Below are 27,460 nucleotides of genomic sequence, written 5' to 3' on the forward strand. Positions count from 1 at the left end.
TCTGGCTGAGGACCCCAGGCCGTGGCCCGGCGAGGGCTCTGCCCGGCGAGGGTTCTGTCGGCAGCGTTTGGGAGCGTTCGGGAAGGCGTGAGGGGCTCAGGGCGAGAACCCCTGCTCGCTTGCAGGCCTGTTTGTCCCTGGCTTTCAGCCACAAGCAGTCGACTGGGGCCTAGCCAGGCAACAGGGCACTGCATACCTCTAGAGGCGGCCTCAGTGGCAGCTCTTAGGCTTCAAAAGCCCCAAATCTCTGCTTCTGGGCCCAAAGTCGACATGGCAATCGCCCTTCTGTGCTTGCTGTAGCCCTGGCTTTCCCCCACCCGTGTCAGCAAGGTGCAGCATAGCGAAAGCAGGGCCCTGATTGGCGCTGCCGGTGGGTGTGGACATGCAAATGTTGCTGGCCGGCCGAGGCCTGTGGGAAGCTGCTGTGGGTAGCTGCGCGCTTTCCAAAGTGGGCACAGGGGCCTTGGCTGGTCACCTTGCGCCCCACAATGCCCATGCTCTGCTTCGCCCGGCCTCAGGCCTTGCCTGTGTGAATGCCACCCTCGCTCTGCGGGGAGATGCCCAGCGGCCCGCCCTCACCCTGTCCCCTTCCAACTCATACTTACCTGGCAGGGGAGACACCATGATCACGAAGGTGGTTCTCCCAGGGTGAGGCTCATCCATTGCACTTCGGATGTGCTGACCCCTGCGATGTCCCCAAATGCGGGATACTCGACTGCATAATTTCTGGTAGTGGGGGACTGCGTTCGCGCTTTCCCCTGATCTCTGGTTTCAAGAAAGACAAAAAGGAAAAAAAAATAAAAAGGAGTCTGGAGCACCCTTTGACGTTTCTTGTGGTCCGTCCAGGGTGCTGTAAGCTGGCTGGAATGGGGAGTGGGCGAGGGCCAATTAGATATGCAAATTTACAAGCCTGGGGATGCTGGCTCAGGGCTTAGAAACGTGCTTCTGGGCCCGATTTCGACCTGGCAAGCCCTCTGTTGTGCTTGCGAAAGCCTTTGCTTGTGCACAGTTTAAAGGGCCTGAAAAATCTGCTTTTGGGCCCGATTTAGGCCTGCCAAGCCCTCTCGTGTGCTTGCTGTAGCCCTGGCTTTCCCCCACCCGTGTCAGCAAGGTGCAGCATAGCGAAAGCAGGGCCCTGATTGGCGCTGCCGGTGGGCGTGGACATGCAAATGTTGCTGGCCGGCCGAGGCCTGTGGGAAGCTGCTGTGGGTAGCTGCGCGCTTTCCAAAGTGGGCACAGGGGCCTTGGCTGGTCACCTTGCGCCCCACAATGCCCATGCTCTGCTTCGCCCGGCCTCAGGCCTTGCCTGTGTGAATGCCACCCTCGCTCTGCGGGGAGATGCCCAGCGGCCCGCCCTCACCCTGTCCCCTTCCAACTCATACTTACCTGGCAGGGGAGACACCATGATCACGAAGGTGGTTCTCCCAGGGTGAGGCTCATCCATTGCACTTCGGATGTGCTGACCCCTGCGATGTCCCCAAATGCGGGATACTCGACTGCATAATTTCTGGTAGTGGGGGACTGCGTTCGCGCTTTCCCCTGATCTCTGGTTTCAAGAAAGACAAAAAGGAAAAAAAAATAAAAAGGAGTCTGGAGCACCCTTTGACGTTTCTTGTGGTCCGTCCAGGGTGCTGTAAGCTGGCTGGAATGGGGAGTGGGCGAGGGCCAATTAGATATGCAAATTTACAAGCCTGGGGATGCTGGCTCAGGGCTTAGAAACGTGCTTCTGGGCCCGATTTCGACCTGGCAAGCCCTCTGTTGTGCTTGCGAAAGCCTTTGCTTGTGCACAGTTTAAAGGGCCTGAAAAATCTGCTTTTGGGCCCGATTTAGGCCTGCCAAGCCCTCTCGTGTGCTTGCTGTAGCCCTGGCTTTCCCCCACCCGTGTCAGCAAGGTGCAGCATAGCGAAAGCAGGGCCCTGATTGGCGCTGCCGGTGGGCGTGGACATGCAAATGTTGCTGGCCGGCCGAGGCCTGTGGGAAGCTGCTGTGGGTAGCTGCGCGCTTTCCAAAGTGGGCACAGGGGCCTTGGCTGGTCACCTTGCGCCCCACAATGCCCATGCTCTGCTTCGCCCGGCCTCAGGCCTTGCCTGTGTGAATGCCACCCTCGCTCTGCGGGGAGATGCTCAGCGGCCCGCCCTCGCCCTGTCCCCTTCCAACTCATACTTACCTGGCAGGGGAGACACCATGATCACGAAGGTGGTTCTCCCAGGGTGAGGCTCATCCATTGCACTTCGGATGTGCTGACCCCTGCGATGTCCCCAAATGCGGGATACTCGACTGCATAATTTCTGGTAGTGGGGGACTGCGTTCGCGCTTTCCCCTGATCTCTGGTTTCAAGAAAGACAAAAAGGAAAAAAAAATAAAAAGGAGTCTGGAGCACCCTTTCTCGTCTTCTGTGTTCTTTCTGGGGTGCTGCGGCTGGATTGGAGGGGGGCGGGGGCGTGGGCAAGAGGGAATCACATGCTAAGTACTGAGCCTGGGGAATGATGGGATAGCTGCAGCCTCCCACTCTGGGGACCTATCCAGAGACAGGGAAGTAGGCCCTGGCCAGGTGACATGTCTGCTCCTTTCCATCGCCCCCCTGGGGCTGTGGCCTGGCTGCCAGCCTCTTGCCTCGCCCTAGCCTCCCCAGGCCCAGACTCTGGCTGAGGACCCCAGGCCGTGGCCCGGCGAGGGCTCTGCCCGGCGAGGGTTCTGTCGGCAGCGTTTGGGAGCGTTCGGGAAGGCGTGAGGGGCTCAGGGCGAGAACCCCTGCTCGCTTGCAGGCCTGTTTGTCCCTGGCTTTCAGCCACAAGCAGTCGACTGGGGCCTAGCCAGGCAACAGGGCACTGCATACCTCTAGAGGCGGCCTCAGTGGCAGCTCTTAGGCTTCAAAAGCCCCAAATCTCTGCTTCTGGGCCCAAAGTCGACATGGCAATCGCCCTTCTGTGCTTGCTGTAGCCCTGGCTTTCCCCCACCCGTGTCAGCAAGGTGCAGCATAGCGAAAGCAGGGCCCTGATTGGCGCTGCCGGTGGGCGTGGACATGCAAATGTTGCTGGCCGGCCGAGGCCTGTGGGAAGCTGCTGTGGGTAGCTGCGCGCTTTCCAAAGTGGGCACAGGGGCCTTGGCTGGTCACCTTGCGCCCCACAATGCCCATGCTCTGCTTCGCCCGGCCTCAGGCCTTGCCTGTGTGAATGCCACCCTCGCTCTGCGGGGAGATGCTCAGCGGCCCGCCCTCGCCCTGTCCCCTTCCAACTCATACTTACCTGGCAGGGGAGACACCATGATCACGAAGGTGGTTCTCCCAGGGTGAGGCTCATCCATTGCACTTCGGATGTGCTGACCCCTGCGATGTCCCCAAATGCGGGATACTCGACTGCATAATTTCTGGTAGTGGGGGACTGCGTTCGCGCTTTCCCCTGATCTCTGGTTTCAAGAAAGACAAAAAGGAAAAAAAAATAAAAAGGAGTCTGGAGCACCCTTTCTCGTCTTCTGTGTTCTTTCTGGGGTGCTGCGGCTGGATTGGAGGGGGGCGGGGGCGTGGGCAAGAGGGAATCACATGCTAAGTACTGAGCCTGGGGAATGATGGGATAGCTGCAGCCTCCCACTCTGGGGACCTATCCAGAGACAGGGAAGTAGGCCCTGGCCAGGTGACATGTCTGCTCCTTTCCATCGCCCCCCTGGGGCTGTGGCCTGGCTGCCAGCCTCTTGCCTCGCCCTAGCCTCCCCAGGCCCAGACTCTGGCTGAGGACCCCAGGCCGTGGCCCGGCGAGGGCTCTGCCCGGCGAGGGTTCTGTCGGCAGCGTTTGGGAGCGTTCGGGAAGGCGTGAGGGGCTCAGGGCGAGAACCCCTGCTCGCTTGCAGGCCTGTTTGTCCCTGGCTTTCAGCCACAAGCAGTCGACTGGGGCCTAGCCAGGCAACAGGGCACTGCATACCTCTAGAGGCGGCCTCAGTGGCAGCTCTTAGGCTTCAAAAGCCCCAAATCTCTGCTTCTGGGCCCAAAGTCGACATGGCAATCGCCCTTCTGTGCTTGCTGTAGCCCTGGCTTTCCCCCACCCGTGTCAGCAAGGTGCAGCATAGCGAAAGCAGGGCCCTGATTGGCGCTGCCGGTGGGTGTGGACATGCAAATGTTGCTGGCCGGCCGAGGCCTGTGGGAAGCTGCTGTGGGTAGCTGCGCGCTTTCCAAAGTGGGCACAGGGGCCTTGGCTGGTCACCTTGCGCCCCACAATGCCCATGCTCTGCTTCGCCCGGCCTCAGGCCTTGCCTGTGTGAATGCCACCCTCGCTCTGCGGGGAGATGCCCAGCGGCCCGCCCTCACCCTGTCCCCTTCCAACTCATACTTACCTGGCAGGGGAGACACCATGATCACGAAGGTGGTTCTCCCAGGGTGAGGCTCATCCATTGCACTTCGGATGTGCTGACCCCTGCGATGTCCCCAAATGCGGGATACTCGACTGCATAATTTCTGGTAGTGGGGGACTGCGTTCGCGCTTTCCCCTGATCTCTGGTTTCAAGAAAGACAAAAAGGAAAAAAAAATAAAAAGGAGTCTGGAGCACCCTTTGACGTTTCTTGTGGTCCGTCCAGGGTGCTGTAAGCTGGCTGGAATGGTGAGTGGGCGAGGGCCAATTAGATATGCAAATTTACAAGCCTGGGGATGCTGGCTCAGGGCTTAGAAACGTGCTTCTGGGCCCGATTTCGACCTGGCAAGCCCTCTGTTGTGCTTGCGAAAGCCTTTGCTTGTGCACAGTTTAAAGGGCCTGAAAAATCTGCTTTTGGGCCCGATTTAGGCCTGCCAAGCCCTCTCGTGTGCTTGCTGTAGCCCTGGCTTTCCCCCACCCGTGTCAGCAAGGTGCAGCATAGCGAAAGCAGGGCCCTGATTGGCGCTGCCGGTGGGCGTGGACATGCAAATGTTGCTGGCCGGCCGAGGCCTGTGGGAAGCTGCTGTGGGTAGCTGCGCGCTTTCCAAAGTGGGCACAGGGGCCTTGGCTGGTCACCTTGCGCCCCACAATGCCCATGCTCTGCTTCGCCCGGCCTCAGGCCTTGCCTGTGTGAATGCCACCCTCGCTCTGCGGGGAGATGCCCAGCGGCCCGCCCTCACCCTGTCCCCTTCCAACTCATACTTACCTGGCAGGGGAGACACCATGATCACGAAGGTGGTTCTCCCAGGGTGAGGCTCATCCATTGCACTTCGGATGTGCTGACCCCTGCGATGTCCCCAAATGCGGGATACTCGACTGCATAATTTCTGGTAGTGGGGGACTGCGTTCGCGCTTTCCCCTGATCTCTGGTTTCAAGAAAGACAAAAAGGAAAAAAAAATAAAAAGGAGTCTGGAGCACCCTTTCTCGTCTTCTGTGTTCTTTCTGGGGTGCTGCGGCTGGATTGGAGGGGGGCGGGGGCGTGGGCAAGAGGGAATCACATGCTAAGTACTGAGCCTGGGGAATGATGGGATAGCTGCAGCCTCCCACTCTGGGGACCTATCCAGAGACAGGGAAGTAGGCCCTGGCCAGGTGACATGTCTGCTCCTTTCCATCGCCCCCCTGGGGCTGTGGCCTGGCTGCCAGCCTCTTGCCTCGCCCTAGCCTTCCCAGGCCCAGACTCTGGCTGAGGACCCCAGGCCGTGGCCCGGCGAGGGCTCTGCCCGGCGAGGGTTCTGTCTGCAGCGTTTGGGAGCGTGAGGGAAGGCGTGAGGGGCTCAGGGCGAGAACCCCTGCTCGCTTGCAGGCCTGTTTGTCCCTGGCTTTCAGCCACAAGCAGTCGACTGGGGCCTAGCCAGGCAACAGGGCACTGCATACCTCTAGAGGCGGCCTCAGTGGCAGCTCTTAGGCTTCAAAAGCCCCAAATCTCTGCTTCTGGGCCCAAAGTCGACATGGCAATCGCCCTTCTGTGCTTGCTGTAGCCCTGGCTTTCCCCCACCCGTGTCAGCAAGGTGCAGCATAGCGAAAGCAGGGCCCTGATTGGCGCTGCCGGTGGGCGTGGACATGCAAATGTTGCTGGCCGGCCGAGGCCTGTGGGAAGCTGCTGTGGGTAGCTGCGCGCTTTCCAAAGTGGGCACAGGGGCCTTGGCTGGTCACCTTGCGCCCCACAATGCCCATGCTCTGCTTCGCCCGGCCTCAGGCCTTGCCTGTGTGAATGCCACCCTCGCTCTGCGGGGAGATGCCCAGCGGCCCGCCCTCACCCTGTCCCCTTCCAACTCATACTTACCTGGCAGGGGAGACACCATGATCACGAAGGTGGTTCTCCCAGGGTGAGGCTCATCCATTGCACTTCGGATGTGCTGACCCCTGCGATGTCCCCAAATGCGGGATACTCGACTGCATAATTTCTGGTAGTGGGGGACTGCGTTCGCGCTTTCCCCTGATCTCTGGTTTCAAGAAAGACAAAAAGGAAAAAAAAAAAAAAGGAGTCTGGAGCACCCTTTCTCGTCTTCTGTGTTCTTTCTGGGGTGCTGCGGCTGGATTGGAGGGGGGCGGGGGCGTGGGCAAGAGGGAATCACATGCTAAGTACTGAGCCTGGGGAATGATGGGATAGCTGCAGCCTCCCACTCTGGGGACCTATCCAGAGACAGGGAAGTAGGCCCTGGCCAGGTGACATGTCTGCTCCTTTCCATCGCCCCCCTGGGGCTGTGGCCTGGCTGCCAGCCTCTTGCCTCGCCCTAGCCTTCCCAGGCCCAGACTCTGGCTGAGGACCCCAGGCCGTGGCCCGGCGAGGGCTCTGCCCGGCGAGGGTTCTGTCTGCAGCGTTTGGGAGCGTTCGGGAAGGCGTGAGGGGCTCAGGGCGAGAACCCCTGCTCGCTTGCAGGCCTGTTTGTCCCTGGCTTTCAGCCACAAGCAGTCGACTGGGGCCTAGCCAGGCAACAGGGCACTGCATACCTCTAGAGGCGGCCTCAGTGGCAGCTCTTAGGCTTCAAAAGCCCCAAATCTCTGCTTCTGGGCCCAAAGTCGACATGGCAATCGCCCTTCTGTGCTTGCTGTAGCCCTGGCTTTCCCCCACCCGTGTCAGCAAGGTGCAGCATAGCGAAAGCAGGGCCCTGATTGGCGCTGCCGGTGGGCGTGGACATGCAAATGTTGCTGGCCGGCCGAGGCCTGTGGGAAGCTGCTGTGGGTAGCTGCGCGCTTTCCAAAGTGGGCACAGGGGCCTTGGCTGGTCACCTTGCGCCCCACAATGCCCATGCTCTGCTTCGCCCGGCCTCAGGCCTTGCCTGTGTGAATGCCACCCTCGCTCTGCGGGGAGATGCCCAGCGGCCCGCCCTCACCCTGTCCCCTTCCAACTCATACTTACCTGGCAGGGGAGACACCATGATCACGAAGGTGGTTCTCCCAGGGTGAGGCTCATCCATTGCACTTCGGATGTGCTGACCCCTGCGATGTCCCCAAATGCGGGATACTCGACTGCATAATTTCTGGTAGTGGGGGACTGCGTTCGCGCTTTCCCCTGATCTCTGGTTTCAAGAAAGACAAAAAGGAAAAAAAAATAAAAAGGAGTCTGGAGCACCCTTTGACGTTTCTTGTGGTCCGTCCAGGGTGCTGTAAGCTGGCTGGAATGGGGAGTGGGCGAGGGCCAATTAGATATGCAAATTTACAAGCCTGGGGATGCTGGCTCAGGGCTTAGAAACGTGCTTCTGGGCCCGATTTCGACCTGGCAAGCCCTCTGTTGTGCTTGCGAAAGCCTTTGCTTGTGCACAGTTTAAAGGGCCTGAAAAATCTGCTTTTGGGCCCGATTTAGGCCTGCCAAGCCCTCTCGTGTGCTTGCTGTAGCCCTGGCTTTCCCCCACCCGTGTCAGCAAGGTGCAGCATAGCGAAAGCAGGGCCCTGATTGGCGCTGCCGGTGGGCGTGGACATGCAAATGTTGCTGGCCGGCCGAGGCCTGTGGGAAGCTGCTGTGGGTAGCTGCGCGCTTTCCAAAGTGGGCACAGGGGCCTTGGCTGGTCACCTTGCGCCCCACAATGCCCATGCTCTGCTTCGCCCGGCCTCAGGCCTTGCCTGTGTGAATGCCACCCTCGCTCTGCGGGGAGATGCTCAGCGGCCCGCCCTCGCCCTGTCCCCTTCCAACTCATACTTACCTGGCAGGGGAGACACCATGATCACGAAGGTGGTTCTCCCAGGGTGAGGCTCATCCATTGCACTTCGGATGTGCTGACCCCTGCGATGTCCCCAAATGCGGGATACTCGACTGCATAATTTCTGGTAGTGGGGGACTGCGTTCGCGCTTTCCCCTGATCTCTGGTTTCAAGAAAGACAAAAAGGAAAAAAAAATAAAAAGGAGTCTGGAGCACCCTTTCTCGTCTTCTGTGTTCTTTCTGGGGTGCTGCGGCTGGATTGGAGGGGGGCGGGGGCGTGGGCAAGAGGGAATCACATGCTAAGTACTGAGCCTGGGGAATGATGGGATAGCTGCAGCCTCCCACTCTGGGGACCTATCCAGAGACAGGGAAGTAGGCCCTGGCCAGGTGACATGTCTGCTCCTTTCCATCGCCCCCCTGGGGCTGTGGCCTGGCTGCCAGCCTCTTGCCTCGCCCTAGCCTCCCCAGGCCCAGACTCTGGCTGAGGACCCCAGGCCGTGGCCCGGCGAGGGCTCTGCCCGGCGAGGGTTCTGTCGGCAGCGTTTGGGAGCGTTCGGGAAGGCGTGAGGGGCTCAGGGCGAGAACCCCTGCTCGCTTGCAGGCCTGTTTGTCCCTGGCTTTCAGCCACAAGCAGTCGACTGGGGCCTAGCCAGGCAACAGGGCACTGCATACCTCTAGAGGCGGCCTCAGTGGCAGCTCTTAGGCTTCAAAAGCCCCAAATCTCTGCTTCTGGGCCCAAAGTCGACATGGCAATCGCCCTTCTGTGCTTGCTGTAGCCCTGGCTTTCCCCCACCCGTGTCAGCAAGGTGCAGCATAGCGAAAGCAGGGCCCTGATTGGCGCTGCCGGTGGGTGTGGACATGCAAATGTTGCTGGCCGGCCGAGGCCTGTGGGAAGCTGCTGTGGGTAGCTGCGCGCTTTCCAAAGTGGGCACAGGGGCCTTGGCTGGTCACCTTGCGCCCCACAATGCCCATGCTCTGCTTCGCCCGGCCTCAGGCCTTGCCTGTGTGAATGCCACCCTCGCTCTGCGGGGAGATGCCCAGCGGCCCGCCCTCACCCTGTCCCCTTCCAACTCATACTTACCTGGCAGGGGAGACACCATGATCACGAAGGTGGTTCTCCCAGGGTGAGGCTCATCCATTGCACTTCGGATGTGCTGACCCCTGCGATGTCCCCAAATGCGGGATACTCGACTGCATAATTTCTGGTAGTGGGGGACTGCGTTCGCGCTTTCCCCTGATCTCTGGTTTCAAGAAAGACAAAAAGGAAAAAAAAATAAAAAGGAGTCTGGAGCACCCTTTGACGTTTCTTGTGGTCCGTCCAGGGTGCTGTAAGCTGGCTGGAATGGGGAGTGGGCGAGGGCCAATTAGATATGCAAATTTACAAGCCTGGGGATGCTGGCTCAGGGCTTAGAAACGTGCTTCTGGGCCCGATTTCGACCTGGCAAGCCCTCTGTTGTGCTTGCGAAAGCCTTTGCTTGTGCACAGTTTAAAGGGCCTGAAAAATCTGCTTTTGGGCCCGATTTAGGCCTGCCAAGCCCTCTCGTGTGCTTGCTGTAGCCCTGGCTTTCCCCCACCCGTGTCAGCAAGGTGCAGCATAGCGAAAGCAGGGCCCTGATTGGCGCTGCCGGTGGGCGTGGACATGCAAATGTTGCTGGCCGGCCGAGGCCTGTGGGAAGCTGCTGTGGGTAGCTGCGCGCTTTCCAAAGTGGGCACAGGGGCCTTGGCTGGTCACCTTGCGCCCCACAATGCCCATGCTCTGCTTCGCCCGGCCTCAGGCCTTGCCTGTGTGAATGCCACCCTCGCTCTGCGGGGAGATGCCCAGCGGCCCGCCCTCACCCTGTCCCCTTCCAACTCATACTTACCTGGCAGGGGAGACACCATGATCACGAAGGTGGTTCTCCCAGGGTGAGGCTCATCCATTGCACTTCGGATGTGCTGACCCCTGCGATGTCCCCAAATGCGGGATACTCGACTGCATAATTTCTGGTAGTGGGGGACTGCGTTCGCGCTTTCCCCTGATCTCTGGTTTCAAGAAAGACAAAAAGGAAAAAAAAATAAAAAGGAGTCTGGAGCACCCTTTCTCGTCTTCTGTGTTCTTTCTGGGGTGCTGCGGCTGGATTGGAGGGGGGCGGGGGCGTGGGCAAGAGGGAATCACATGCTAAGTACTGAGCCTGGGGAATGATGGGATAGCTGCAGCCTCCCACTCTGGGGACCTATCCAGAGACAGGGAAGTAGGCCCTGGCCAGGTGACATGTCTGCTCCTTTCCATCGCCCCCCTGGGGCTGTGGCCTGGCTGCCAGCCTCTTGCCTCGCCCTAGCCTCCCCAGGCCCAGACTCTGGCTGAGGACCCCAGGCCGTGGCCCGGCGAGGGCTCTGCCCGGCGAGGGTTCTGTCGGCAGCGTTTGGGAGCGTTCGGGAAGGCGTGAGGGGCTCAGGGCGAGAACCCCTGCTCGCTTGCAGGCCTGTTTGTCCCTGGCTTTCAGCCACAAGCAGTCGACTGGGGCCTAGCCAGGCAACAGGGCACTGCATACCTCTAGAGGCGGCCTCAGTGGCAGCTCTTAGGCTTCAAAAGCCCCAAATCTCTGCTTCTGGGCCCAAAGTCGACATGGCAATCGCCCTTCTGTGCTTGCTGTAGCCCTGGCTTTCCCCCACCCGTGTCAGCAAGGTGCAGCATAGCGAAAGCAGGGCCCTGATTGGCGCTGCCGGTGGGCGTGGACATGCAAATGTTGCTGGCCGGCCGAGGCCTGTGGGAAGCTGCTGTGGGTAGCTGCGCGCTTTCCAAAGTGGGCACAGGGGCCTTGGCTGGTCACCTTGCGCCCCACAATGCCCATGCTCTGCTTCGCCCGGCCTCAGGCCTTGCCTGTGTGAATGCCACCCTCGCTCTGCGGGGAGATGCTCAGCGGCCCGCCCTCGCCCTGTCCCCTTCCAACTCATACTTACCTGGCAGGGGAGACACCATGATCACGAAGGTGGTTCTCCCAGGGTGAGGCTCATCCATTGCACTTCGGATGTGCTGACCCCTGCGATGTCCCCAAATGCGGGATACTCGACTGCATAATTTCTGGTAGTGGGGGACTGCGTTCGCGCTTTCCCCTGATCTCTGGTTTCAAGAAAGACAAAAAGGAAAAAAAAATAAAAAGGAGTCTGGAGCACCCTTTCTCGTCTTCTGTGTTCTTTCTGGGGTGCTGCGGCTGGATTGGAGGGGGGCGGGGGCGTGGGCAAGAGGGAATCACATGCTAAGTACTGAGCCTGGGGAATGATGGGATAGCTGCAGCCTCCCACTCTGGGGACCTATCCAGAGACAGGGAAGTAGGCCCTGGCCAGGTGACATGTCTGCTCCTTTCCATCGCCCCCCTGGGGCTGTGGCCTGGCTGCCAGCCTCTTGCCTCGCCCTAGCCTCCCCAGGCCCAGACTCTGGCTGAGGACCCCAGGCCGTGGCCCGGCGAGGGCTCTGCCCGGCGAGGGTTCTGTCGGCAGCGTTTGGGAGCGTTCGGGAAGGCGTGAGGGGCTCAGGGCGAGAACCCCTGCTCGCTTGCAGGCCTGTTTGTCCCTGGCTTTCAGCCACAAGCAGTCGACTGGGGCCTAGCCAGGCAACAGGGCACTGCATACCTCTAGAGGCGGCCTCAGTGGCAGCTCTTAGGCTTCAAAAGCCCCAAATCTCTGCTTCTGGGCCCAAAGTCGACATGGCAATCGCCCTTCTGTGCTTGCTGTAGCCCTGGCTTTCCCCCACCCGTGTCAGCAAGGTGCAGCATAGCGAAAGCAGGGCCCTGATTGGCGCTGCCGGTGGGTGTGGACATGCAAATGTTGCTGGCCGGCCGAGGCCTGTGGGAAGCTGCTGTGGGTAGCTGCGCGCTTTCCAAAGTGGGCACAGGGGCCTTGGCTGGTCACCTTGCGCCCCACAATGCCCATGCTCTGCTTCGCCCGGCCTCAGGCCTTGCCTGTGTGAATGCCACCCTCGCTCTGCGGGGAGATGCCCAGCGGCCCGCCCTCACCCTGTCCCCTTCCAACTCATACTTACCTGGCAGGGGAGACACCATGATCACGAAGGTGGTTCTCCCAGGGTGAGGCTCATCCATTGCACTTCGGATGTGCTGACCCCTGCGATGTCCCCAAATGCGGGATACTCGACTGCATAATTTCTGGTAGTGGGGGACTGCGTTCGCGCTTTCCCCTGATCTCTGGTTTCAAGAAAGACAAAAAGGAAAAAAAAATAAAAAGGAGTCTGGAGCACCCTTTGACGTTTCTTGTGGTCCGTCCAGGGTGCTGTAAGCTGGCTGGAATGGTGAGTGGGCGAGGGCCAATTAGATATGCAAATTTACAAGCCTGGGGATGCTGGCTCAGGGCTTAGAAACGTGCTTCTGGGCCCGATTTCGACCTGGCAAGCCCTCTGTTGTGCTTGCGAAAGCCTTTGCTTGTGCACAGTTTAAAGGGCCTGAAAAATCTGCTTTTGGGCCCGATTTAGGCCTGCCAAGCCCTCTCGTGTGCTTGCTGTAGCCCTGGCTTTCCCCCACCCGTGTCAGCAAGGTGCAGCATAGCGAAAGCAGGGCCCTGATTGGCGCTGCCGGTGGGCGTGGACATGCAAATGTTGCTGGCCGGCCGAGGCCTGTGGGAAGCTGCTGTGGGTAGCTGCGCGCTTTCCAAAGTGGGCACAGGGGCCTTGGCTGGTCACCTTGCGCCCCACAATGCCCATGCTCTGCTTCGCCCGGCCTCAGGCCTTGCCTGTGTGAATGCCACCCTCGCTCTGCGGGGAGATGCCCAGCGGCCCGCCCTCACCCTGTCCCCTTCCAACTCATACTTACCTGGCAGGGGAGACACCATGATCACGAAGGTGGTTCTCCCAGGGTGAGGCTCATCCATTGCACTTCGGATGTGCTGACCCCTGCGATGTCCCCAAATGCGGGATACTCGACTGCATAATTTCTGGTAGTGGGGGACTGCGTTCGCGCTTTCCCCTGATCTCTGGTTTCAAGAAAGACAAAAAGGAAAAAAAAATAAAAAGGAGTCTGGAGCACCCTTTCTCGTCTTCTGTGTTCTTTCTGGGGTGCTGCGGCTGGATTGGAGGGGGGCGGGGGCGTGGGCAAGAGGGAATCACATGCTAAGTACTGAGCCTGGGGAATGATGGGATAGCTGCAGCCTCCCACTCTGGGGACCTATCCAGAGACAGGGAAGTAGGCCCTGGCCAGGTGACATGTCTGCTCCTTTCCATCGCCCCCCTGGGGCTGTGGCCTGGCTGCCAGCCTCTTGCCTCGCCCTAGCCTCCCCAGGCCCAGACTCTGGCTGAGGACCCCAGGCCGTGGCCCGGCGAGGGCTCTGCCCGGCGAGGGTTCTGTCTGCAGCGTTTGGGAGCGTTCGGGAAGGCGTGAGGGGCTCAGGGCGAGAACCCCTGCTCGCTTGCAGGCCTGTTTGTCCCTGGCTTTCAGCCACAAGCAGTCGACTGGGGCCTAGCCAGGCAACAGGGCACTGCATACCTCTAGAGGCGGCCTCAGTGGCAGCTCTTAGGCTTCAAAAGCCCCAAATCTCTGCTTCTGGGCCCAAAGTCGACATGGCAATCGCCCTTCTGTGCTTGCTGTAGCCCTGGCTTTCCCCCACCCGTGTCAGCAAGGTGCAGCATAGCGAAAGCAGGGCCCTGATTGGCGCTGCCGGTGGGCGTGGACATGCAAATGTTGCTGGCCGGCCGAGGCCTGTGGGAAGCTGCTGTGGGTAGCTGCGCGCTTTCCAAAGTGGGCACAGGGGCCTTGGCTGGTCACCTTGCGCCCCACAATGCCCATGCTCTGCTTCGCCCGGCCTCAGGCCTTGCCTGTGTGAATGCCACCCTCGCTCTGCGGGGAGATGCCCAGCGGCCCGCCCTCACCCTGTCCCCTTCCAACTCATACTTACCTGGCAGGGGAGACACCATGATCACGAAGGTGGTTCTCCCAGGGTGAGGCTCATCCATTGCACTTCGGATGTGCTGACCCCTGCGATGTCCCCAAATGCGGGATACTCGACTGCATAATTTCTGGTAGTGGGGGACTGCGTTCGCGCTTTCCCCTGATCTCTGGTTTCAAGAAAGACAAAAAGGAAAAAAAAATAAAAAGGAGTCTGGAGCACCCTTTGACGTTTCTTGTGGTCCGTCCAGGGTGCTGTAAGCTGGCTGGAATGGGGAGTGGGCGAGGGCCAATTAGATATGCAAATTTACAAGCCTGGGGATGCTGGCTCAGGGCTTAGAAACGTGCTTCTGGGCCCGATTTCGACCTGGCAAGCCCTCTGTTGTGCTTGCGAAAGCCTTTGCTTGTGCACAGTTTAAAGGGCCTGAAAAATCTGCTTTTGGGCCCGATTTAGGCCTGCCAAGCCCTCTCGTGTGCTTGCTGTAGCCCTGGCTTTCCCCCACCCGTGTCAGCAAGGTGCAGCATAGCGAAAGCAGGGCCCTGATTGGCGCTGCCGGTGGGCGTGGACATGCAAATGTTGCTGGCCGGCCGAGGCCTGTGGGAAGCTGCTGTGGGTAGCTGCGCGCTTTCCAAAGTGGGCACAGGGGCCTTGGCTGGTCACCTTGCGCCCCACAATGCCCATGCTCTGCTTCGCCCGGCCTCAGGCCTTGCCTGTGTGAATGCCACCCTCGCTCTGCGGGGAGATGCTCAGCGGCCCGCCCTCGCCCTGTCCCCTTCCAACTCATACTTACCTGGCAGGGGAGACACCATGATCACGAAGGTGGTTCTCCCAGGGTGAGGCTCATCCATTGCACTTCGGATGTGCTGACCCCTGCGATGTCCCCAAATGCGGGATACTCGACTGCATAATTTCTGGTAGTGGGGGACTGCGTTCGCGCTTTCCCCTGATCTCTGGTTTCAAGAAAGACAAAAAGGAAAAAAAAATAAAAAGGAGTCTGGAGCACCCTTTCTCGTCTTCTGTGTTCTTTCTGGGGTGCTGCGGCTGGATTGGAGGGGGGCGGGGGCGTGGGCAAGAGGGAATCACATGCTAAGTACTGAGCCTGGGGAATGATGGGATAGCTGCAGCCTCCCACTCTGGGGACCTATCCAGAGACAGGGAAGTAGGCCCTGGCCAGGTGACATGTCTGCTCCTTTCCATCGCCCCCCTGGGGCTGTGGCCTGGCTGCCAGCCTCTTGCCTCGCCCTAGCCTCCCCAGGCCCAGACTCTGGCTGAGGACCCCAGGCCGTGGCCCGGCGAGGGCTCTGCCCGGCGAGGGTTCTGTCGGCAGCGTTTGGGAGCGTTCGGGAAGGCGTGAGGGGCTCAGGGCGAGAACCCCTGCTCGCTTGCAGGCCTGTTTGTCCCTGGCTTTCAGCCACAAGCAGTCGACTGGGGCCTAGCCAGGCAACAGGGCACTGCATACCTCTAGAGGCGGCCTCAGTGGCAGCTCTTAGGCTTCAAAAGCCCCAAATCTCTGCTTCTGGGCCCAAAGTCGACATGGCAATCGCCCTTCTGTGCTTGCTGTAGCCCTGGCTTTCCCCCACCCGTGTCAGCAAGGTGCAGCATAGCGAAAGCAGGGCCCTGATTGGCGCTGCCGGTGGGTGTGGACATGCAAATGTTGCTGGCCGGCCGAGGCCTGTGGGAAGCTGCTGTGGGTAGCTGCGCGCTTTCCAAAGTGGGCACAGGGGCCTTGGCTGGTCACCTTGCGCCCCACAATGCCCATGCTCTGCTTCGCCCGGCCTCAGGCCTTGCCTGTGTGAATGCCACCCTCGCTCTGCGGGGAGATGCCCAGCGGCCCGCCCTCACCCTGTCCCCTTCCAACTCATACTTACCTGGCAGGGGAGACACCATGATCACGAAGGTGGTTCTCCCAGGGTGAGGCTCATCCATTGCACTTCGGATGTGCTGACCCCTGCGATGTCCCCAAATGCGGGATACTCGACTGCATAATTTCTGGTAGTGGGGGACTGCGTTCGCGCTTTCCCCTGATCTCTGGTTTCAAGAAAGACAAAAAGGAAAAAAAAATAAAAAGGAGTCTGGAGCACCCTTTGACGTTTCTTGTGGTCCGTCCAGGGTGCTGTAAGCTGGCTGGAATGGGGAGTGGGCGAGGGCCAATTAGATATGCAAATTTACAAGCCTGGGGATGCTGGCTCAGGGCTTAGAAACGTGCTTCTGGGCCCGATTTCGACCTGGCAAGCCCTCTGTTGTGCTTGCGAAAGCCTTTGCTTGTGCACAGTTTAAAGGGCCTGAAAAATCTGCTTTTGGGCCCGATTTAGGCCTGCCAAGCCCTCTCGTGTGCTTGCTGTAGCCCTGGCTTTCCCCCACCCGTGTCAGCAAGGTGCAGCATAGCGAAAGCAGGGCCCTGATTGGCGCTGCCGGTGGGCGTGGACATGCAAATGTTGCTGGCCGGCCGAGGCCTGTGGGAAGCTGCTGTGGGTAGCTGCGCGCTTTCCAAAGTGGGCACAGGGGCCTTGGCTGGTCACCTTGCGCCCCACAATGCCCATGCTCTGCTTCGCCCGGCCTCAGGCCTTGCCTGTGTGAATGCCACCCTCGCTCTGCGGGGAGATGCCCAGCGGCCCGCCCTCACCCTGTCCCCTTCCAACTCATACTTACCTGGCAGGGGAGACACCATGATCACGAAGGTGGTTCTCCCAGGGTGAGGCTCATCCATTGCACTTCGGATGTGCTGACCCCTGCGATGTCCCCAAATGCGGGATACTCGACTGCATAATTTCTGGTAGTGGGGGACTGCGTTCGCGCTTTCCCCTGATCTCTGGTTTCAAGAAAGACAAAAAGGAAAAAAAAATAAAAAGGAGTCTGGAGCACCCTTTCTCGTCTTCTGTGTTCTTTCTGGGGTGCTGCGGCTGGATTGGAGGGGGGCGGGGGCGTGGGCAAGAGGGAATCACATGCTAAGTACTGAGCCTGGGGAATGATGGGATAGCTGCAGCCTCCCACTCTGGGGACCTATCCAGAGACAGGGAAGTAGGCCCTGGCCAGGTGACATGTCTGCTCCTTTCCATCGCCCCCCTGGGGCTGTGGCCTGGCTGCCAGCCTCTTGCCTCGCCCTAGCCTCCCCAGGCCCAGACTCTGGCTGAGGACCCCAGGCCGTGGCCCGGCGAGGGCTCTGCCCGGCGAGGGTTCTGTCGGCAGCGTTTGGGAGCGTTCGGGAAGGCGTGAGGGGCTCAGGGCGAGAACCCCTGCTCGCTTGCAGGCCTGTTTGTCCCTGGCTTTCAGCCACAAGCAGTCGACTGGGGCCTAGCCAGGCAACAGGGCACTGCATACCTCTAGAGGCGGCCTCAGTGGCAGCTCTTAGGCTTCAAAAGCCCCAAATCTCTGCTTCTGGGCCCAAAGTCGACATGGCAATCGCCCTTCTGTGCTTGCTGTAGCCCTGGCTTTCCCCCACCCGTGTCAGCAAGGTGCAGCATAGCGAAAGCAGGGCCCTGATTGGCGCTGCCGGTGGGCGTGGACATGCAAATGTTGCTGGCCGGCCGAGGCCTGTGGGAAGCTGCTGTGGGTAGCTGCGCGCTTTCCAAAGTGGGCACAGGGGCCTTGGCTGGTCACCTTGCGCCCCACAATGCCCATGCTCTGCTTCGCCCGGCCTCAGGCCTTGCCTGTGTGAATGCCACCCTCGCTCTGCGGGGAGATGCCCAGCGGCCCGCCCTCACCCTGTCCCCTTCCAACTCATACTTACCTGGCAGGGGAGACACCATGATCACGAAGGTGGTTCTCCCAGGGTGAGGCTCATCCATTGCACTTCGGATGTGCTGACCCCTGCGATGTCCCCAAATGCGGGATACTCGACTGCATAATTTCTGGTAGTGGGGGACTGCGTTCGCGCTTTCCCCTGATCTCTGGTTTCAAGAAAGACAAAAAGGAAAAAAAAATAAAAAGGAGTCTGGAGCACCCTTTGACGTTTCTTGTGGTCCGTCCAGGGTGCTGTAAGCTGGCTGGAATGGGGAGTGGGCGAGGGCCAATTAGATATGCAAATTTACAAGCCTGGGGATGCTGGCTCAGGGCTTAGAAACGTGCTTCTGGGCCCGATTTCGACCTGGCAAGCCCTCTGTTGTGCTTGCGAAAGCCTTTGCTTGTGCACAGTTTAAAGGGCCTGAAAAATCTGCTTTTGGGCCCGATTTAGGCCTGCCAAGCCCTCTCGTGTGCTTGCTGTAGCCCTGGCTTTCCCCCACCCGTGTCAGCAAGGTGCAGCATAGCGAAAGCAGGGCCCTGATTGGCGCTGCCGGTGGGCGTGGACATGCAAATGTTGCTGGCCGGCCGAGGCCTGTGGGAAGCTGCTGTGGGTAGCTGCGCGCTTTCCAAAGTGGGCACAGGGGCCTTGGCTGGTCACCTTGCGCCCCACAATGCCCATGCTCTGCTTCGCCCGGCCTCAGGCCTTGCCTGTGTGAATGCCACCCTCGCTCTGCGGGGAGATGCCCAGCGGCCCGCCCTCACCCTGTCCCCTTCCAACTCATACTTACCTGGCAGGGGAGACACCATGATCACGAAGGTGGTTCTCCCAGGGTGAGGCTCATCCATTGCACTTCGGATGTGCTGACCCCTGCGATGTCCCCAAATGCGGGATACTCGACTGCATAATTTCTGGTAGTGGGGGACTGCGTTCGCGCTTTCCCCTGATCTCTGGTTTCAAGAAAGACAAAAAGGAAAAAAAAATAAAAAGGAGTCTGGAGCACCCTTTGACGTTTCTTGTGGTCCGTCCAGGGTGCTGTAAGCTGGCTGGAATGGGAAGTGGGCGAGGGCCAATTAGATATGCAAATTTACAAGCCTGGGGATGCTGGCTCAGGGCTTAGAAACGTGCTTCTGGGCCCGATTTCGACCTGGCAAGCCCTCTGTTGTGCTTGCGAAAGCCTTTGCTTGTGCACAGTTTAAAGGGCCTGAAAAATCTGCTTTTGGGCCCGATTTAGGCCTGCCAAGCCCTCTCGTGTGCTTGCTGTAGCCCTGGCTTTCCCCCACCCGTGTCAGCAAGGTGCAGCATAGCGAAAGCAGGGCCCTGATTGGCGCTGCCGGTGGGCGTGGACATGCAAATGTTGCTGGCCGGCCGAGGCCTGTGGGAAGCTGCTGTGGGTAGCTGCGCGCTTTCCAAAGTGGGCACAGGGGCCTTGGCTGGTCACCTTGCGCCCCACAATGCCCATGCTCTGCTTCGCCCGGCCTCAGGCCTTGCCTGTGTGAATGCCACCCTCGCTCTGCGGGGAGATGCTCAGCGGCCCGCCCTCGCCCTGTCCCCTTCCAACTCATACTTACCTGGCAGGGGAGACACCATGATCACGAAGGTGGTTCTCCCAGGGTGAGGCTCATCCATTGCACTTCGGATGTGCTGACCCCTGCGATGTCCCCAAATGCGGGATACTCGACTGCATAATTTCTGGTAGTGGGGGACTGCGTTCGCGCTTTCCCCTGATCTCTGGTTTCAAGAAAGACAAAAAGGAAAAAAAAATAAAAAGGAGTCTGGAGCACCCTTTCTCGTCTTCTGTGTTCTTTCTGGGGTGCTGCGGCTGGATTGGAGGGGGGCGGGGGCGTGGGCAAGAGGGAATCACATGCTAAGTACTGAGCCTGGGGAATGATGGGATAGCTGCAGCCTCCCACTCTGGGGACCTATCCAGAGACAGGGAAGTAGGCCCTGGCCAGGTGACATGTCTGCTCCTTTCCATCGCCCCCCTGGGGCTGTGGCCTGGCTGCCAGCCTCTTGCCTCGCCCTAGCCTTCCCAGGCCCAGACTCTGGCTGAGGACCCCAGGCCGTGGCCCGGCGAGGGCTCTGCCCGGCGAGGGTTCTGTCTGCAGCGTTTGGGAGCGTGAGGGAAGGCGTGAGGGGCTCAGGGCGAGAACCCCTGCTCGCTTGCAGGCCTGTTTGTCCCTGGCTTTCAGCCACAAGCAGTCGACTGGGGCCTAGCCAGGCAACAGGGCACTGCATACCTCTAGAGGCGGCCTCAGTGGCAGCTCTTAGGCTTCAAAAGCCCCAAATCTCTGCTTCTGGGCCCAAAGTCGACATGGCAATCGCCCTTCTGTGCTTGCTGTAGCCCTGGCTTTCCCCCACCCGTGTCAGCAAGGTGCAGCATAGCGAAAGCAGGGCCCTGATTGGCGCTGCCGGTGGGCGTGGACATGCAAATGTTGCTGGCCGGCCGAGGCCTGTGGGAAGCTGCTGTGGGTAGCTGCGCGCTTTCCAAAGTGGGCACAGGGGCCTTGGCTGGTCACCTTGCGCCCCACAATGCCCATGCTCTGCTTCGCCCGGCCTCAGGCCTTGCCTGTGTGAATGCCACCCTCGCTCTGCGGGGAGATGCCCAGCGGCCCGCCCTCACCCTGTCCCCTTCCAACTCATACTTACCTGGCAGGGGAGACACCATGATCACGAAGGTGGTTCTCCCAGGGTGAGGCTCATCCATTGCACTTCGGATGTGCTGACCCCTGCGATGTCCCCAAATGCGGGATACTCGACTGCATAATTTCTGGTAGTGGGGGACTGCGTTCGCGCTTTCCCCTGATCTCTGGTTTCAAGAAAGACAAAAAGGAAAAAAAAATAAAAAGGAGTCTGGAGCACCCTTTGACGTTTCTTGTGGTCCGTCCAGGGTGCTGTAAGCTGGCTGGAATGGGGAGTGGGCGAGGGCCAATTAGATATGCAAATTTACAAGCCTGGGGATGCTGGCTCAGGGCTTAGAAACGTGCTTCTGGGCCCGATTTCGACCTGGCAAGCCCTCTGTTGTGCTTGCGAAAGCCTTTGCTTGTGCACAGTTTAAAGGGCCTGAAAAATCTGCTTTTGGGCCCGATTTAGGCCTGCCAAGCCCTCTCGTGTGCTTGCTGTAGCCCTGGCTTTCCCCCACCCGTGTCAGCAAGGTGCAGCATAGCGAAAGCAGGGCCCTGATTGGCGCTGCCGGTGGGCGTGGACATGCAAATGTTGCTGGCCGGCCGAGGCCTGTGGGAAGCTGCTGTGGGTAGCTGCGCGCTTTCCAAAGTGGGCACAGGGGCCTTGGCTGGTCACCTTGCGCCCCACAATGCCCATGCTCTGCTTCGCCCGGCCTCAGGCCTTGCCTGTGTGAATGCCACCCTCGCTCTGCGGGGAGATGCTCAGCGGCCCGCCCTCGCCCTGTCCCCTTCCAACTCATACTTACCTGGCAGGGGAGACACCATGATCACGAAGGTGGTTCTCCCAGGGTGAGGCTCATCCATTGCACTTCGGATGTGCTGACCCCTGCGATGTCCCCAAATGCGGGATACTCGACTGCATAATTTCTGGTAGTGGGGGACTGCGTTCGCGCTTTCCCCTGATCTCTGGTTTCAAGAAAGACAAAAAGGAAAAAAAAATAAAAAGGAGTCTGGAGCACCCTTTCTCGTCTTCTGTGTTCTTTCTGGGGTGCTGCGGCTGGATTGGAGGGGGGCGGGGGCGTGGGCAAGAGGGAATCACATGCTAAGTACTGAGCCTGGGGAATGATGGGATAGCTGCAGCCTCCCACTCTGGGGACCTATCCAGAGACAGGGAAGTAGGCCCTGGCCAGGTGACATGTCTGCTCCTTTCCATCGCCCCCCTGGGGCTGTGGCCTGGCTGCCAGCCTCTTGCCTCGCCCTAGCCTCCCCAGGCCCAGACTCTGGCTGAGGACCCCAGGCCGTGGCCCGGCGAGGGCTCTGCCCGGCGAGGGTTCTGTCGGCAGCGTTTGGGAGCGTTCGGGAAGGCGTGAGGGGCTCAGGGCGAGAACCCCTGCTCGCTTGCAGGCCTGTTTGTCCCTGGCTTTCAGCCACAAGCAGTCGACTGGGGCCTAGCCAGGCAACAGGGCACTGCATACCTCTAGAGGCGGCCTCAGTGGCAGCTCTTAGGCTTCAAAAGCCCCAAATCTCTGCTTCTGGGCCCAAAGTCGACATGGCAATCGCCCTTCTGTGCTTGCTGTAGCCCTGGCTTTCCCCCACCCGTGTCAGCAAGGTGCAGCATAGCGAAAGCAGGGCCCTGATTGGCGCTGCCGGTGGGTGTGGACATGCAAATGTTGCTGGCCGGCCGAGGCCTGTGGGAAGCTGCTGTGGGTAGCTGCGCGCTTTCCAAAGTGGGCACAGGGGCCTTGGCTGGTCACCTTGCGCCCCACAATGCCCATGCTCTGCTTCGCCCGGCCTCAGGCCTTGCCTGTGTGAATGCCACCCTCGCTCTGCGGGGAGATGCCCAGCGGCCCGCCCTCACCCTGTCCCCTTCCAACTCATACTTACCTGGCAGGGGAGACACCATGATCACGAAGGTGGTTCTCCCAGGGTGAGGCTCATCCATTGCACTTCGGATGTGCTGACCCCTGCGATGTCCCCAAATGCGGGATACTCGACTGCATAATTTCTGGTAGTGGGGGACTGCGTTCGCGCTTTCCCCTGATCTCTGGTTTCAAGAAAGACAAAAAGGAAAAAAAAATAAAAAGGAGTCTGGAGCACCCTTTGACGTTTCTTGTGGTCCGTCCAGGGTGCTGTAAGCTGGCTGGAATGGGGAGTGGGCGAGGGCCAATTAGATATGCAAATTTACAAGCCTGGGGATGCTGGCTCAGGGCTTAGAAACGTGCTTCTGGGCCCGATTTCGACCTGGCAAGCCCTCTGTTGTGCTTGCGAAAGCCTTTGCTTGTGCACAGTTTAAAGGGCCTGAAAAATCTGCTTTTGGGCCCGATTTAGGCCTGCCAAGCCCTCTCGTGTGCTTGCTGTAGCCCTGGCTTTCCCCCACCCGTGTCAGCAAGGTGCAGCATAGCGAAAGCAGGGCCCTGATTGGCGCTGCCGGTGGGCGTGGACATGCAAATGTTGCTGGCCGGCCGAGGCCTGTGGGAAGCTGCTGTGGGTAGCTGCGCGCTTTCCAAAGTGGGCACAGGGGCCTTGGCTGGTCACCTTGCGCCCCACAATGCCCATGCTCTGCTTCGCCCGGCCTCAGGCCTTGCCTGTGTGAATGCCACCCTCGCTCTGCGGGGAGATGCCCAGCGGCCCGCCCTCACCCTGTCCCCTTCCAACTCATACTTACCTGGCAGGGGAGACACCATGATCACGAAGGTGGTTCTCCCAGGGTGAGGCTCATCCATTGCACTTCGGATGTGCTGACCCCTGCGATGTCCCCAAATGCGGGATACTCGACTGCATAATTTCTGGTAGTGGGGGACTGCGTTCGCGCTTTCCCCTGATCTCTGGTTTCAAGAAAGACAAAAAGGAAAAAAAAATAAAAAGGAGTCTGGAGCACCCTTTCTCGTCTTCTGTGTTCTTTCTGGGGTGCTGCGGCTGGATTGGAGGGGGGCGGGGGCGTGGGCAAGAGGGAATCACATGCTAAGTACTGAGCCTGGGGAATGATGGGATAGCTGCAGCCTCCCACTCTGGGGACCTATCCAGAGACAGGGAAGTAGGCCCTGGCCAGGTGACATGTCTGCTCCTTTCCATCGCCCCCCTGGGGCTGTGGCCTGGCTGCCAGCCTCTTGCCTCGCCCTAGCCTCCCCAGGCCCAGACTCTGGCTGAGGACCCCAGGCCGTGGCCCGGCGAGGGCTCTGCCCGGCGAGGGTTCTGTCGGCAGCGTTTGGGAGCGTTCGGGAAGGCGTGAGGGGCTCAGGGCGAGAACCCCTGCTCGCTTGCAGGCCTGTTTGTCCCTGGCTTTCAGCCACAAGCAGTCGACTGGGGCCTAGCCAGGCAACAGGGCACTGCATACCTCTAGAGGCGGCCTCAGTGGCAGCTCTTAGGCTTCAAAAGCCCCAAATCTCTGCTTCTGGGCCCAAAGTCGACATGGCAATCGCCCTTCTGTGCTTGCTGTAGCCCTGGCTTTCCCCCACCCGTGTCAGCAAGGTGCAGCATAGCGAAAGCAGGGCCCTGATTGGCGCTGCCGGTGGGCGTGGACATGCAAATGTTGCTGGCCGGCCGAGGCCTGTGGGAAGCTGCTGTGGGTAGCTGCGCGCTTTCCAAAGTGGGCACAGGGGCCTTGGCTGGTCACCTTGCGCCCCACAATGCCCATGCTCTGCTTCGCCCGGCCTCAGGCCTTGCCTGTGTGAATGCCACCCTCGCTCTGCGGGGAGATGCTCAGCGGCCCGCCCTCGCCCTGTCCCCTTCCAACTCATACTTACCTGGCAGGGGAGACACCATGATCACGAAGGTGGTTCTCCCAGGGTGAGGCTCATCCATTGCACTTCGGATGTGCTGACCCCTGCGATGTCCCCAAATGCGGGATACTCGACTGCATAATTTCTGGTAGTGGGGGACTGCGTTCGCGCTTTCCCCTGATCTCTGGTTTCAAGAAAGACAAAAAGGAAAAAAAAATAAAAAGGAGTCTGGAGCACCCTTTCTCGTCTTCTGTGTTCTTTCTGGGGTGCTGCGGCTGGATTGGAGGGGGGCGGGGGCGTGGGCAAGAGGGAATCACATGCTAAGTACTGAGCCTGGGGAATGATGGGATAGCTGCAGCCTCCCACTCTGGGGACCTATCCAGAGACAGGGAAGTAGGCCCTGGCCAGGTGACATGTCTGCTCCTTTCCATCGCCCCCCTGGGGCTGTGGCCTGGCTGCCAGCCTCTTGCCTCGCCCTAGCCTCCCCAGGCCCAGACTCTGGCTGAGGACCCCAGGCCGTGGCCCGGCGAGGGCTCTGCCCGGCGAGGGTTCTGTCGGCAGCGTTTGGGAGCGTTCGGGAAGGCGTGAGGGGCTCAGGGCGAGAACCCCTGCTCGCTTGCAGGCCTGTTTGTCCCTGGCTTTCAGCCACAAGCAGTCGACTGGGGCCTAGCCAGGCAACAGGGCACTGCATACCTCTAGAGGCGGCCTCAGTGGCAGCTCTTAGGCTTCAAAAGCCCCAAATCTCTGCTTCTGGGCCCAAAGTCGACATGGCAATCGCCCTTCTGTGCTTGCTGTAGCCCTGGCTTTCCCCCACCCGTGTCAGCAAGGTGCAGCATAGCGAAAGCAGGGCCCTGATTGGCGCTGCCGGTGGGTGTGGACATGCAAATGTTGCTGGCCGGCCGAGGCCTGTGGGAAGCTGCTGTGGGTAGCTGCGCGCTTTCCAAAGTGGGCACAGGGGCCTTGGCTGGTCACCTTGCGCCCCACAATGCCCATGCTCTGCTTCGCCCGGCCTCAGGCCTTGCCTGTGTGAATGCCACCCTCGCTCTGCGGGGAGATGCCCAGCGGCCCGCCCTCACCCTGTCCCCTTCCAACTCATACTTACCTGGCAGGGGAGACACCATGATCACGAAGGTGGTTCTCCCAGGGTGAGGCTCATCCATTGCACTTCGGATGTGCTGACCCCTGCGATGTCCCCAAATGCGGGATACTCGACTGCATAATTTCTGGTAGTGGGGGACTGCGTTCGCGCTTTCCCCTGATCTCTGGTTTCAAGAAAGACAAAAAGGAAAAAAAAATAAAAAGGAGTCTGGAGCACCCTTTGACGTTTCTTGTGGTCCGTCCAGGGTGCTGTAAGCTGGCTGGAATGGTGAGTGGGCGAGGGCCAATTAGATATGCAAATTTACAAGCCTGGGGATGCTGGCTCAGGGCTTAGAAACGTGCTTCTGGGCCCGATTTCGACCTGGCAAGCCCTCTGTTGTGCTTGCGAAAGCCTTTGCTTGTGCACAGTTTAAAGGGCCTGAAAAATCTGCTTTTGGGCCCGATTTAGGCCTGCCAAGCCCTCTCGTGTGCTTGCTGTAGCCCTGGCTTTCCCCCACCCGTGTCAGCAAGGTGCAGCATAGCGAAAGCAGGGCCCTGATTGGCGCTGCCGGTGGGCGTGGACATGCAAATGTTGCTGGCCGGCCGAGGCCTGTGGGAAGCTGCTGTGGGTAGCTGCGCGCTTTCCAAAGTGGGCACAGGGGCCTTGGCTGGTCACCTTGCGCCCCACAATGCCCATGCTCTGCTTCGCCCGGCCTCAGGCCTTGCCTGTGTGAATGCCACCCTCGCTCTGCGGGGAGATGCCCAGCGGCCCGCCCTCACCCTGTCCCCTTCCAACTCATACTTACCTGGCAGGGGAGACACCATGATCACGAAGGTGGTTCTCCCAGGGTGAGGCTCATCCATTGCACTTCGGATGTGCTGACCCCTGCGATGTCCCCAAATGCGGGATACTCGACTGCATAATTTCTGGTAGTGGGGGACTGCGTTCGCGCTTTCCCCTGATCTCTGGTTTCAAGAAAGACAAAAAGGAAAAAAAAATAAAAAGGAGTCTGGAGCACCCTTTCTCGTCTTCTGTGTTCTTTCTGGGGTGCTGCGGCTGGATTGGAGGGGGGCGGGGGCGTGGGCAAGAGGGAATCACATGCTAAGTACTGAGCCTGGGGAATGATGGGATAGCTGCAGCCTCCCACTCTGGGGACCTATCCAGAGACAGGGAAGTAGGCCCTGGCCAGGTGACATGTCTGCTCCTTTCCATCGCCCCCCTGGGGCTGTGGCCTGGCTGCCAGCCTCTTGCCTCGCCCTAGCCTCCCCAGGCCCAGACTCTGGCTGAGGACCCCAGGCCGTGGCCCGGCGAGGGCTCTGCCCGGCGAGGGTTCTGTCTGCAGCGTTTGGGAGCGTTCGGGAAGGCGTGAGGGGCTCAGGGCGAGAACCCCTGCTCGCTTGCAGGCCTGTTTGTCCCTGGCTTTCAGCCACAAGCAGTCGACTGGGGCCTAGCCAGGCAACAGGGCACTGCATACCTCTAGAGGCGGCCTCAGTGGCAGCTCTTAGGCTTCAAAAGCCCCAAATCTCTGCTTCTGGGCCCAAAGTCGACATGGCAATCGCCCTTCTGTGCTTGCTGTAGCCCTGGCTTTCCCCCACCCGTGTCAGCAAGGTGCAGCATAGCGAAAGCAGGGCCCTGATTGGCGCTGCCGGTGGGCGTGGACATGCAAATGTTGCTGGCCGGCCGAGGCCTGTGGGAAGCTGCTGTGGGTAGCTGCGCGCTTTCCAAAGTGGGCACAGGGGCCTTGGCTGGTCACCTTGCGCCCCACAATGCCCATGCTCTGCTTCGCCCGGCCTCAGGCCTTGCCTGTGTGAATGCCACCCTCGCTCTGCGGGGAGATGCCCAGCGGCCCGCCCTCACCCTGTCCCCTTCCAACTCATACTTACCTGGCAGGGGAGACACCATGATCACGAAGGTGGTTCTCCCAGGGTGAGGCTCATCCATTGCACTTCGGATGTGCTGACCCCTGCGATGTCCCCAAATGCGGGATACTCGACTGCATAATTTCTGGTAGTGGGGGACTGCGTTCGCGCTTTCCCCTGATCTCTGGTTTCAAGAAAGACAAAAAGGAAAAAAAAATAAAAAGGAGTCTGGAGCACCCTTTCTCGTCTTCTGTGTTCTTTCTGGGGTGCTGCGGCTGGATTGGAGGGGGGCGGGGGCGTGGGCAAGAGGGAATCACATGCTAAGTACTGAGCCTGGGGAATGATGGGATAGCTGCAGCCTCCCACTCTGGGGACCTATCCAGAGACAGGGAAGTAGGCCCTGGCCAGGTGACATGTCTGCTCCTTTCCATCGCCCCCCTGGGGCTGTGGCCTGGCTGCCAGCCTCTTGCCTCGCCCTAGCCTTCCCAGGCCCAGACTCTGGCTGAGGACCCCAGGCCGTGGCCCGGCGAGGGCTCTGCCCGGCGAGGGTTCTGTCT

The 27,460-nt window shown here is 60.0% G+C and overlaps 29 non-coding genes across 29 annotated transcripts; all 29 read left to right on the forward strand.

Annotated features, from left to right (window-relative positions):
• Nucleotides 1-597: 597 nt before the first annotated feature.
• On the forward strand, nt 598-761 carry LOC146864575 (U1 spliceosomal RNA). Its single transcript, XR_014977830.1, has one exon. It is a non-coding gene; the product is annotated as a U1 spliceosomal RNA (small nuclear RNA).
• A 617-nt stretch (nt 762-1,378) lies between these two features.
• LOC146864576 (U1 spliceosomal RNA) lies at nt 1,379-1,542 on the forward strand. The gene has a single exon (XR_014977831.1). It is a non-coding gene; the product is annotated as a U1 spliceosomal RNA (small nuclear RNA).
• A 617-nt stretch (nt 1,543-2,159) lies between these two features.
• Nucleotides 2,160-2,323, forward strand: LOC146864577 (U1 spliceosomal RNA). Its single transcript, XR_014977832.1, has one exon. It is a non-coding gene; the product is annotated as a U1 spliceosomal RNA (small nuclear RNA).
• A 914-nt stretch (nt 2,324-3,237) lies between these two features.
• On the forward strand, nt 3,238-3,401 carry LOC146864578 (U1 spliceosomal RNA). The gene has a single exon (XR_014977833.1). It is a non-coding gene; the product is annotated as a U1 spliceosomal RNA (small nuclear RNA).
• Nucleotides 3,402-4,315: 914 nt separating this feature from the next.
• LOC146864579 (U1 spliceosomal RNA) lies at nt 4,316-4,479 on the forward strand. Its single transcript, XR_014977836.1, has one exon. It is a non-coding gene; the product is annotated as a U1 spliceosomal RNA (small nuclear RNA).
• Nucleotides 4,480-5,096: 617 nt separating this feature from the next.
• Nucleotides 5,097-5,260, forward strand: LOC146864580 (U1 spliceosomal RNA). The gene has a single exon (XR_014977837.1). It is a non-coding gene; the product is annotated as a U1 spliceosomal RNA (small nuclear RNA).
• A 914-nt stretch (nt 5,261-6,174) lies between these two features.
• Nucleotides 6,175-6,338, forward strand: LOC146864581 (U1 spliceosomal RNA). The gene has a single exon (XR_014977838.1). It is a non-coding gene; the product is annotated as a U1 spliceosomal RNA (small nuclear RNA).
• A 913-nt stretch (nt 6,339-7,251) lies between these two features.
• On the forward strand, nt 7,252-7,415 carry LOC146864582 (U1 spliceosomal RNA). Its single transcript, XR_014977839.1, has one exon. It is a non-coding gene; the product is annotated as a U1 spliceosomal RNA (small nuclear RNA).
• A 617-nt stretch (nt 7,416-8,032) lies between these two features.
• Nucleotides 8,033-8,196, forward strand: LOC146864583 (U1 spliceosomal RNA). Its single transcript, XR_014977840.1, has one exon. It is a non-coding gene; the product is annotated as a U1 spliceosomal RNA (small nuclear RNA).
• A 914-nt stretch (nt 8,197-9,110) lies between these two features.
• On the forward strand, nt 9,111-9,274 carry LOC146864584 (U1 spliceosomal RNA). The gene has a single exon (XR_014977841.1). It is a non-coding gene; the product is annotated as a U1 spliceosomal RNA (small nuclear RNA).
• A 617-nt stretch (nt 9,275-9,891) lies between these two features.
• LOC146864585 (U1 spliceosomal RNA) lies at nt 9,892-10,055 on the forward strand. Its single transcript, XR_014977842.1, has one exon. It is a non-coding gene; the product is annotated as a U1 spliceosomal RNA (small nuclear RNA).
• A 914-nt stretch (nt 10,056-10,969) lies between these two features.
• Nucleotides 10,970-11,133, forward strand: LOC146864586 (U1 spliceosomal RNA). Its single transcript, XR_014977843.1, has one exon. It is a non-coding gene; the product is annotated as a U1 spliceosomal RNA (small nuclear RNA).
• Nucleotides 11,134-12,047: 914 nt separating this feature from the next.
• Nucleotides 12,048-12,211, forward strand: LOC146864587 (U1 spliceosomal RNA). The gene has a single exon (XR_014977844.1). It is a non-coding gene; the product is annotated as a U1 spliceosomal RNA (small nuclear RNA).
• Nucleotides 12,212-12,828: 617 nt separating this feature from the next.
• On the forward strand, nt 12,829-12,992 carry LOC146864588 (U1 spliceosomal RNA). Its single transcript, XR_014977845.1, has one exon. It is a non-coding gene; the product is annotated as a U1 spliceosomal RNA (small nuclear RNA).
• A 914-nt stretch (nt 12,993-13,906) lies between these two features.
• On the forward strand, nt 13,907-14,070 carry LOC146864589 (U1 spliceosomal RNA). The gene has a single exon (XR_014977847.1). It is a non-coding gene; the product is annotated as a U1 spliceosomal RNA (small nuclear RNA).
• Nucleotides 14,071-14,687: 617 nt separating this feature from the next.
• Nucleotides 14,688-14,851, forward strand: LOC146864590 (U1 spliceosomal RNA). Its single transcript, XR_014977848.1, has one exon. It is a non-coding gene; the product is annotated as a U1 spliceosomal RNA (small nuclear RNA).
• A 914-nt stretch (nt 14,852-15,765) lies between these two features.
• Nucleotides 15,766-15,929, forward strand: LOC146864591 (U1 spliceosomal RNA). The gene has a single exon (XR_014977849.1). It is a non-coding gene; the product is annotated as a U1 spliceosomal RNA (small nuclear RNA).
• A 617-nt stretch (nt 15,930-16,546) lies between these two features.
• LOC146864592 (U1 spliceosomal RNA) lies at nt 16,547-16,710 on the forward strand. The gene has a single exon (XR_014977850.1). It is a non-coding gene; the product is annotated as a U1 spliceosomal RNA (small nuclear RNA).
• Nucleotides 16,711-17,624: 914 nt separating this feature from the next.
• LOC146864593 (U1 spliceosomal RNA) lies at nt 17,625-17,788 on the forward strand. The gene has a single exon (XR_014977851.1). It is a non-coding gene; the product is annotated as a U1 spliceosomal RNA (small nuclear RNA).
• A 617-nt stretch (nt 17,789-18,405) lies between these two features.
• Nucleotides 18,406-18,569, forward strand: LOC146864594 (U1 spliceosomal RNA). Its single transcript, XR_014977852.1, has one exon. It is a non-coding gene; the product is annotated as a U1 spliceosomal RNA (small nuclear RNA).
• A 617-nt stretch (nt 18,570-19,186) lies between these two features.
• Nucleotides 19,187-19,350, forward strand: LOC146864595 (U1 spliceosomal RNA). Its single transcript, XR_014977853.1, has one exon. It is a non-coding gene; the product is annotated as a U1 spliceosomal RNA (small nuclear RNA).
• Nucleotides 19,351-20,264: 914 nt separating this feature from the next.
• Nucleotides 20,265-20,428, forward strand: LOC146864596 (U1 spliceosomal RNA). The gene has a single exon (XR_014977854.1). It is a non-coding gene; the product is annotated as a U1 spliceosomal RNA (small nuclear RNA).
• A 617-nt stretch (nt 20,429-21,045) lies between these two features.
• Nucleotides 21,046-21,209, forward strand: LOC146864597 (U1 spliceosomal RNA). The gene has a single exon (XR_014977855.1). It is a non-coding gene; the product is annotated as a U1 spliceosomal RNA (small nuclear RNA).
• A 914-nt stretch (nt 21,210-22,123) lies between these two features.
• Nucleotides 22,124-22,287, forward strand: LOC146864598 (U1 spliceosomal RNA). The gene has a single exon (XR_014977856.1). It is a non-coding gene; the product is annotated as a U1 spliceosomal RNA (small nuclear RNA).
• Nucleotides 22,288-22,904: 617 nt separating this feature from the next.
• Nucleotides 22,905-23,068, forward strand: LOC146864599 (U1 spliceosomal RNA). Its single transcript, XR_014977858.1, has one exon. It is a non-coding gene; the product is annotated as a U1 spliceosomal RNA (small nuclear RNA).
• Nucleotides 23,069-23,982: 914 nt separating this feature from the next.
• On the forward strand, nt 23,983-24,146 carry LOC146864600 (U1 spliceosomal RNA). The gene has a single exon (XR_014977859.1). It is a non-coding gene; the product is annotated as a U1 spliceosomal RNA (small nuclear RNA).
• Nucleotides 24,147-25,060: 914 nt separating this feature from the next.
• LOC146864601 (U1 spliceosomal RNA) lies at nt 25,061-25,224 on the forward strand. Its single transcript, XR_014977860.1, has one exon. It is a non-coding gene; the product is annotated as a U1 spliceosomal RNA (small nuclear RNA).
• Nucleotides 25,225-25,841: 617 nt separating this feature from the next.
• Nucleotides 25,842-26,005, forward strand: LOC146864602 (U1 spliceosomal RNA). Its single transcript, XR_014977861.1, has one exon. It is a non-coding gene; the product is annotated as a U1 spliceosomal RNA (small nuclear RNA).
• Nucleotides 26,006-26,919: 914 nt separating this feature from the next.
• LOC146864603 (U1 spliceosomal RNA) lies at nt 26,920-27,083 on the forward strand. Its single transcript, XR_014977862.1, has one exon. It is a non-coding gene; the product is annotated as a U1 spliceosomal RNA (small nuclear RNA).
• Nucleotides 27,084-27,460: the final 377 nt, after the last annotated feature.

This window comes from Triturus cristatus, chromosome 2_1, assembly GCF_964204655.1.
Source record: "Triturus cristatus chromosome 2_1, aTriCri1.1, whole genome shotgun sequence".
NCBI lineage: Eukaryota > Metazoa > Chordata > Amphibia > Caudata > Salamandridae > Triturus > Triturus cristatus.